Source organism: Saccopteryx bilineata, chromosome 2, assembly GCF_036850765.1.
Source record: "Saccopteryx bilineata isolate mSacBil1 chromosome 2, mSacBil1_pri_phased_curated, whole genome shotgun sequence".
In the NCBI taxonomy this organism is placed as follows: Eukaryota; Metazoa; Chordata; class Mammalia; order Chiroptera; family Emballonuridae; genus Saccopteryx; species Saccopteryx bilineata.
Window position 1 is genome coordinate 382,090,371 of NC_089491.1, and position 9,952 is coordinate 382,100,322.

Genomic DNA, 9,952 nt, shown 5'->3' on the forward strand with positions numbered 1-9,952 from the left:
GCAAGGGGTCACTCACTCTGCTGGAGCCCCTAGGTCAAGGCATATATGAGAAAGTAATCAGTGAACAACTAAGGAGACTAAGCAGCCTCAACAGAGAATAATTGATGTTTCTCATATCTCTCCCTTCCTGTCTATCTGTCCCTATCTGTCTCTCTCTCTCTCTGTCTCACACACACACACACACACACACACACACACACACACACTCACAAAAAGAAAGAAAAGAAAAAGAAAAAGATTCCCGTCAAGAAACTCTCTCACCCTGGCCGGTTGGCTCAGTGGTAGAGCGTCAGCCTCGCGTGCAGAAGTCCTGGGTTCGATTCCCGGTCAGGGCACATAGGAGAAGCGCCCATCTGCTTCTCCACCTCTCTCCCTCTCCTTCCTCTCTGTCTCTCTCTTCTCCCGCAGCGAGGCTCCATTGGAGCAAAAATGGCCTGGGCACTGGGGATGGCTCCTTGGCCTCTGCCCCAGGTGCTAGAGTGGCTCTGGTAGCAACAGAGTGACGCCCCGGAGGGGCAGAGCGTCGCCCCCTGGTGGGCAGAGCGTCGGCCCTGGTGGGAGTGCCAGGTGGATCCCGGTCGGGCGCATGCGGGAATCTGTCTCTCCCCGTTTCTAGCTTCAGAAAAAAAAAAAAAAAGAAACTCTCTCAATATAATTCTTTCACTGTAAAATTTCAGAATATTTTACAATAGTGAATGCTAGAGACTGACAAAGCCAGGTTCTTCGTTTCACTGGATGAGAAGTTAAGCTCAGAGATTAGAAATTTCTCCACTGATATATAGACATTACTTAATGATTTTCACGGGGCGGGGGGCTGCCACCAGATAATCATTTCCTGGCTTTCTGGCTTCCTGGCTTTGGTCTGTCTTGCTCAAAGAAACAAACACATGAAAAACAAAACAAAACAAAAACTGACAAATTCATTGTAGGAGAGGACAAGCAAGAAACCTGGTAGCAAAGCTCATGAATGCTGGAGCTCATATACTGTCAGTGAAGATTAAGAATACAAGCCAAGTATACTAGGCACCTGCCCATGCTGTGAAGCTTCATTTCCGCTAGAAGACGGAAGCTCTCATCATGAACTCGCCTCACCTGATACTCAAGAGATAGCCAAATAAAATGGTCAGTTTTTATCTCAGGCTGGTTGTCAAGAATATCTATTCGAAGTTGTAAATCTTACAATTTTAAGGTCAACAATGGAACTTCTGTTCTCCTATAATGTGTCTAACTAAGGAAATAGCATCCCATTTCACATTTTTAATGCACAGCCCTTAAAATATATTTATTCACTCATTCAACACATGTTTTAAGTGAAAGAAAGGGAGATAGTGAGATAGAAAGAAAGGGAGATGTGCCCTGACTGGGATCTACCCAGCAACCCCTGTCTGGGCTGATGCCTGAATCAATCGAGTTATCCTCAGAGCCCAGGGTTAACGCTAGGATCAACAAAAGGGAATAGAAAGAGAAGGGAGAGAGGGAGGGAAAGGGAAGCAGATGGTCACCTCTTATCTGTGTCCTGACCAGAGATCAAACGTGGGCCATCTGCAGGTTAGGCCGGTGCTCTATCCACTGATCCAACCAGCCAAGTCCTCATTCAACACACATTAATGCGTACTTATTCATTATTGAGCACTGTGCCAAGTCCTGGGATTCAGGAATAAAGTTGCTCCCAATGTAGGAGGAGAGTTGACGAATAAATAGCTACAGTACTTGGTGCATATATAGGCTATTATGGAGGCATGCACAGGGGTTCCAGGCACTGCTGCCTCAAGATGATTGATCCCTCTCACTGTACGATGTACGCATATATATGAGTGGCAAGTTCAAAAATTAATTGCATTGACAGTGGGCTAAGTGAAAAGGAGCCAGTCATCAAGGATGCTTGAGTGGGCTTCACAGAGGATGAATACTCCAAACAAGTCTCAAAGAGCACAAAGGAAAGTCACAAGCATAACAGGAATAACTCTGATTTTTTTTTTTGCTATGCAAATTTACAGCTAAATTATGATACACTTATGTAATGTCTTAAGCACCATCAAGCAGTTAAAACAAATGAACTGGAAATGTATTTAACAACATGAAAAAATCTCAAAAACCTAACGTTGAACAACAAAAGTACAGTGTAAAGTGATACATATATGTAATACCAATCATGTAAAGTTTTAAAACATGCCTATTATTAGCAGGTAGGATACATAACTATGTAACTATAGCAATAAAAACATCCCCTAACTTTTGTGAGCAGTATATTTTCAGCAACATGCGTAGGAATGAAAAATACCAAAAATTCATACTTCCACAACATCAGCTACCATTAAGTGACTGTAATATTTTTTCGAGAATGGGATCACTGCCATGCAATTCTACCATTTAACCACAACAACCTTATCAGATAGAAACCATTGTTGTTTCAAGTTTATAGATAAGGAAACTGAGGCACAGAGAGATTAAGTCATTTGTCTTTGTTATGTTACAACTTGATAAAACTAAGTAGGGGACACAATGGTTCATTAGATTACTCTCTTTAACTGGCTATATATTTATATTAGAAGGAAAGGAGGAGGAGATGGTACAGGAGAGGAAGGAAGGATAAGAAAGAAGAGGCAGAAGAAGGGGAGAGGGGAGGAGAAGTCCCCCACCCTCAGTAGCAGGGTAAGAAATGTAGTGAGATGAGGCCTAACTAGAAGCAAGAGAGCAAGCAGGAGGTTCTTTTTCAGCCACAAGATTACAAATATAATCAAGACACTGACTGCCACTTGGTGACGATATACTTAAAATGACTCCAACTATTTTATTCATGAAAAATCTGAGTAACACGCATTAGAATTTACAAAATTCATATATACCCTTTAAACAGTCCCCATAACCCTGGAAAGCACGTAGATTATTATCCCCACTGAAACCCGAGGCTTAAAGGAGCATAACTTGTCCAAACCCCTGTAGCTAAGAGGTGATGACATTACGACTTGGACCCATCCTCTGACTTGAAACCCTTCTGCCTCTCCAACACGAATAGTTCAAAGAGTTTCACTGCAGCCATGCCTACGCTAATTTAAGCTACTTAACTTAAAAAAATGAATTTACATGGCATTAGTCACAGTCGTACTCTTCAAACCTAAAAACCTTCATCTCAGACATCATTTTCTGTCATCCAGATTCTCAGTATTCGCGCTTACAAAAACATCAATATTCACTCCAGCTTTAAAGTGGGAGCTGGTAGGAGCCTTCATTTCATACTCATTTGCCATAACTTTTTGACTTTGAAGTTGACATAATTACCAAATACTCACTTGGGTCCTCTTTCGCTAGATGCAGCCATTCCTGGCCAGCTGAAATCGTAAGTAATATTATTCCTCCTTGAAATACAGTGAAGAAAGAAGTTGGGTAGAGGCGGGAAGTCTCAGTAATAATGTTTGCATCCCCCTGGGTCACAAAGAGGTGGTTTGCACTATGAGCGTATTGACTGTTTATAGCTTCCCCACATGTGGGGGGAAAACCTGCTTGGGTTCAAGCATAATTTCCTCTTCTGAAGTTGTCAAGGTTCCAATGTGACATCATTCTAAAAAAGGTCACAGATCCTTGAACCACAGCAACTTCCTTGGAGCAGAGTCAATAGATAGAACACCCACCTCTGCACAGAGAAAATTCTGCACGATGACTTTGCTTTATGAAAAGACTGCCCTTTAAAAAAAGATCTATGTGAATGTCTTAATAGCCGAAGTTTTGCAAGAAAATTCAATATGTGATTGGATTGATCAAAATTTGGTTATTCCTCAATTTGCCACAATTTGTGAATATTACTGAAACAAGCCACACCTGGGCAGATCCAGCTGGGCTTTCTGTTCTTTTTTTTTTCTTAATATCTGTATTATTCTTAACATTTTGGAAAGATCTAGTATTTTTAGGGGAGGCACTGCTTTATGCCTCCTCTGCCTGGACATGGCCAGGAGCTCCCAACCCTCTCACCATTCAGACCCCAACAAACCAGGAGCACGGTCATTCTTGTATTGGGAGAAAAACTAATCTTAATTTCTAAACATTTAAATTATGGAACATATATTTTAAATACAGTTGTATTACTTCCTTTTTATGCATAAGCTGCCCCATATTTTTCTGTATGTTTACTTAGACATTAAAGATGGAGTTGGGTCAGGAACAGTTTGGGATTCTACCCTGCCATTCTCTTCACTGCCATGACTGCTTTGGGTCAATGAGGAGGATTGGAAGATTCTGATGTGAAAAATACAACCAACTCATTTAACAGAGGTAGAAACTGAATGAACACTTTGGTTGATTTAACTCTCTCAGTGCCTTGTCTTCCAAAATCTGAGATCATCACAGGAACTTCCCAAGTTGCCAACAATAAAGGTTTCTAACTAGAAAGTGAGAGAAAAATACTCTTCTTTCTCCCTAATGTCCTATAAAAACTATGGTTTCCAGGGTGCAGAAAGCAGGAACCACAATAAGAACAAGGCATTAGGTGGAGATTACAAAAACACAATTAGACAGTGGTGAAAAGACTAGCCCAAATGGACTAGGCCATTTACTGGGGGACCCAGAGGAAGTAAGGTCAGTGAAATGAATAATTGAGGGCCAGACAATGAATATAACCATATGCCAGAATCTGAATCTGTATTGTCTAAAACAGGGAGCCATTGAGATAGTCTATATTTTATTCATGATGAGGATAATGATCAAAAGGAATAAATACATATGAAAGGAATTATAAAGACATATTCAATAGAACTTGGCAACTAATTATATACCTGAATTATAGGATAGGAAGGGAATTAACATTGGTTAAATGGCTATGTTTTACGACACTTTTGTTCCAAGTACTACTTTAAAAAATACTACCTGATTTATCTAACTTTGATGATACTCATAAAGTTGGAAGAATTATTTGCCTTTAATATAAATATGATAGATAATGAGCCTGCAGTTTGGGTAGGTTAACTAGTTTGCCAGAATTTACACAGCATGAAAATGATTTTCACGCAAGTTGAACTAGATAATTCCCACGTGATCTTTCCAACTCACTAAGGGGTCTTCCAAGGTGGCTTTCAGCCTTGACAGTTCGTATAACAGAATGGTTAGCCGCAAGGTTGTGTCGGGAGTAAGACTGGGTAGTTTTCTATTTCAGCACCACCACCTAATACCCACTGTACATGGGGCACAGCACTTCAACCTAAATGTCATTTGTAAAGTCAGGATAAAAATAGTGCCTACCTCCAAGGGCTATGGAGAGAATTAAGCCCTAGGACAGCGCCTGGGGAAGAGCCTGCATTCGAAAACTCACTGTTCTCATGATCACTGACTGCTTAGTTTGAACTAAGAATGGTGCTGTTAGAGCCAGGGAGTCACTCTCTACTGTGCTACACAAAACTCAAATCCTTTTAGGCCCATTGAGGGACACACACAAAAAATCAGATTTTCATCTTTTAAGTTGATATGATCTTTGATTCCCTGTTAAAGACAATGAGAAAATAAATTAGATCATTCCCTACTAAACACAATGCAAAACTGTATTTTGCATCACTTTGACTCCCTAATTGAAGTTGAAAACTCCATAGTCCTGGACTACCAGAATCCCAAAAGGCAGATGAACAAAGGGAGACTCATACGGCCTGCATCTGAGACTCTGCAGAAATTTCGATCAACTCCAAAGGTTGTTGTAATCCTCTTTTAGTCTTCTCAGGGACAAAAGAAAAAAATCATCTTTAGATAAAAGCTATTCCCATTAGATCCTAGAAAAACCAATATGTAAACAGCAAAGTCTCTAAACAAATAATTTCAATAAAGTAATCTATGAGTTATATTTACCTCTCGCAGTGAAAACATGCAAACATCACATAGGGATAGGGCTGTGTCAGTGTTTTGATATCTCGTTTAGGAACAGTACACATAATTTCAATATCCTCCATTCCTAGACAGAAAGAAGGGGAAAATGTCGTATGACTGGTGTCAGACACAGTGGAGCAACCTTAACAAAAATGTCCTCTATAACAACAATACCGCAAACTGTCAAGAAGCAGAAATAAAGGAATACAGTCTATACAAGAGATAATATTGTCAGTATAAAGAGTTTGAAGTCTTTGATATTTCCAGAGGCAAAAATAAGAATCATGACCAGCAGCCAGAGATAGACCCTTGAAGAATACTTAGTTAAATTGTATGAAGAACACTATAGTCAACAAAAGAAGACGCTAAGATGATAAAGGAATAATAGCAACATGTTGCTTGTAAGAGGGTAAGGTGGCAACAACTTCAAGGACTCAGGAGAAAAGTCCAGAAAAATAACTGAAAAAAGATTAATAAAAGTATACATAAGAATTCTAGAAAATGGCCTTCTTGAGCAGAGTTTCAATAGATATTATGGGAACAGAAAGTACTTTTCAGGAAACTAAGAGGGAAATTGGTAATAAAAAAAAAATTAAGATAGTGAAAAAAACGTGCTTTTTTAAGAAGACTGGCAAGGCAACTAAGGAAATGCCACAGAATTGCCAATACAGTTAAAGAAAAATGTATTTAGACGTTGCAAATGCAAAAGCATTTTCTGCCAGCTCGTCTTCACATGCAGCCAAATATTGATTTCTACCCACCTGTTCTCAAAATGTTCAAAAGAGTAAATTAGTGAAGTGTTAATTAGTGAGTTTTTAAAAATTTATATTTTGATGATTACCATCCAGATTCTATTTTATCTAGGCAAATTGTCAAGAATCCTGCAACATAATGTTTTACAGATTCAGAGAGTAACAATAATGGTGGGGGCATTATGACAATTGGCACCAGTTTGATTTTTTTAAACCAAGTTGCAAGATGTGGTATTTTCAGATAATAATTGGTATTGCTCTGGGTCCTAAATTTGCTGCTAAAAGAGTCTTTGCAAACTGAAGTCACATAAATCTAATTATAATTTAGTGCCAAGAAAGCCTGCTATTTAGAGCAAACATATTTTTTTTTCTGGCTACATCAAAATTTAACGTTAATTTTAAATAAATCTGTATTTTCTCATACATATTTAGAAGCAAGCAGCTGTCGATATGTATGCAACATTTATAAATGCAACTAGTATAGTACTTTCTTTAAACAACTGGTGTTACAGGCAGTATCACATAAAGTGGAACTAACTCACCTTGACCTCCGTGTTTACCTTTCCCATTAGGGCAGGGGTAGTCAACCTTTTAATACCTACTGCCCACTTTTGTATCTCTGTTAGTAGTAAAATTTTCTAACCGCCCACCGGTTCCATAGTCATGGTGATTTATAAAGTAGGGAAGTAACTTTACTTTATAAAATTTATAAAGCAGAGTTACAGCAAGTTAAAGCATATAATAGATAATAACTACTTACCAAGTACTTTATATCGGACTTTCGCTAAGTTTGGTAGAATAACTCTTTATAAAACAACTTACTATAGTTAAATCTATCTTTTTATTTATACTTTGGTTGCTCTGCTACCGTCCACCATGAAAGCTGGAGCGCCCCCTAGTGGGTGGTAAGGACCAGGTTGACTATCATTGCATTAGGGTAACAGCTTTCCTCTCTTGCGTTATTTTGTAGGAGAGAGAAGTCCAACAATAAATGTGCTTCAGAATTTTCTGATATGTTTTGCTAGTTTGCCCTTGCAGCCTTGCTGTCTTCAGAATGCGGAAGCACTTCCATGAAGCCAGACTAGTGCTGGTTCGCTCCTAACAGTGGTTGCAAATGACGACTGTGGTAAGCATATTGCAAAACTCAGAGGTCCGACCTGCGGGCCTGGTTTTGTAGATAAAGTTTTATTGGAACACAGCCAGACTCATTTCATCTATGCATTCTCTATTTCCATTTTTCTGCTACAACAGCTGAGTTGAGTTGTGGAAACAACGACCACATGTCTCCCAAAGCCAAAAATACGTATCGTGTGACCCCTGACCTAAACGACTGGCCAGGCATAAACAATAGCAAACCGCAGGCACGGCGGCGAGTCTATAAGGTGCACTACGGCCGAAGCACCTCGCAATTATTATCAGGTAGGAAACATTTGAAAAAGCCAGAAATTCAGATTTTATACGAAAATTTTGATTTTTAAATGTTAGCTACTAATCCATTTTTTAAAAAATGAGTAATCACTGTAAGACAAACAAAATTAATCTGTTTGGATCTACCCTTTACAACTTCTGAAATAGCCCTTAGTAGCTACATAGTATTTGATAAGTGTGTGTGTGTGTGTGTGTGTGTGTGTGAGAGAGAGAGAGAGTTTCCCATTTAAAGCTGTTGACTTCCAGCTCTCCAAAAACACCAACAAAATAAACTGTTGATTAAACAGAGGTGAATTTTTGCTTCCCTTCAGTACTGCAAGCAAAGACAGAGTCACAGTTTAGGATTACACAATTTAGGATTGGTTGCCACAGTAAGGGGAGGCTTCAGAAACAAGTCTTAAAGAGTAAGCAGTTGTTTGGTGAGCCTGGTTGAAGGATCTATTGTCTTCAAGAAGGGGTATGTCCTCGAATGAGGGTTGGTTGAGTAGTCTATTATTTAGATAACTGGATTTGCAGTGAGTTCTTAAAATAAACAATTAAATTTGTTTAATCTTCCTGGACCAGATTTTCCTGGGATGGTAATGCCATATTACTACAGTTGGTTCTGTCATTGTAGATGGTTCCAGTTCTTAGAATCCCTTGTGGTCACTCTTTGGGCTACACAGAAAGTCATACCATTAAATATGGGAACAGGAGGGATTCAAGTTTTCACAGTTAGGTGAGTTGTCATGGTTAAACTTCACTAAAACATGAAGTTTTAGTGTATGGCCATTTCACCTTCTGGAAAGTATCAGGTTTTCCTGTATTCCTTTGTGGGAACATCTAAGTGGGACAGTGGCCAGGGGCTAGCCTGGCCAGGGGCATCAGCATTTAAGACTGTGGAGATCAGAGAAGTGAGCATCGCAAATGAATGCTAAGGTAATTCTTCCGATCGGAGTTTATACATAGTACATTTCTCAACCAGGAGCCAAGAATGTTCAGAGGAAGCCAGGAGGCCATATCCCAGCCCCAGTCTGATTCTGGACTTTCCTGTATATGGAATAAGGGGGATTCTCTCCTGCCTCAGGGAGAAGGCTGGAATGCTCTCTTCCTTTCTCCACAGTCTTCTGCCCTTCATTCCTTCAAACTTCAGTAAAATTTAATTTTCAAGGAAGTCTTCATACACCAAATTGGGTCGTGGCCCACACACACACCTCCCAGATGGTGCTCAAATACCTGTGACTGTTCACTTGTGTCTTTCTCACCCTGTAAGATTCATGAAAGTGGGGGGAAATCCTGTCCTGGAGATTACCATATTCCTAGCACCTGTTATATATACTTCCTGGGATGCAGTAAGCCTTGGGGGGGGGGGGGTGGAAGAACAAGAGAAGAGGGGGAGGAGCAGGAAGCATCAACTCGTAGTCATTGCTTCCCATATGTGCCTTAACTGGGCAAGCCCTGGGTTTAGAAATAGCGACCTCAGCATTCCAGGGCAACGCTTTATCCACTGCACCACCACAGGCCAGGCATTAAATCTTAATAAATACTTATTAACTACAGGAGAACAAGCTGAAGCAACTGAGATGATTAGATAGATGATGCACACGTTTCATTTATTTATTTCTGGCTGTATTGTTTCCTCTTTTTATTATATATAAAAATAATGGGCTAGTCACCCCAACACACACAAGACCCATTTGGTCACATCGCAAAAGCAATCTCCTCTACTCTAAATTAGACAATTACCGCAGATATCAGAAGCACCTATAATTATAATTTTCTTTTACTCTTGGCTCTTTCCTTCCCGTAAAACACTCAAATAGACTCCTGGGTAATTCTGGGTGTTGTCTAATAATTTCAACCTTGCACATGTCCTGGTTTACATCAGTTGTGTCTTCTTATAAGAGACCTGCACCTCTTACAGCTGATCTTTGGCAGTCGTGTACAATTAG

The 9,952-nt window shown here is 39.7% G+C and overlaps 1 non-coding gene across 1 annotated transcript; it reads left to right on the plus strand.

Annotated features, from left to right (window-relative positions):
• Nucleotides 1–259: 259 nt before the first annotated feature.
• On the plus strand, nucleotides 260–335 carry TRNAA-CGC (transfer RNA alanine (anticodon CGC)). The gene has a single exon. It is a non-coding gene; the product is annotated as a tRNA-Ala (tRNA).
• Nucleotides 336–9,952: the final 9,617 nt, after the last annotated feature.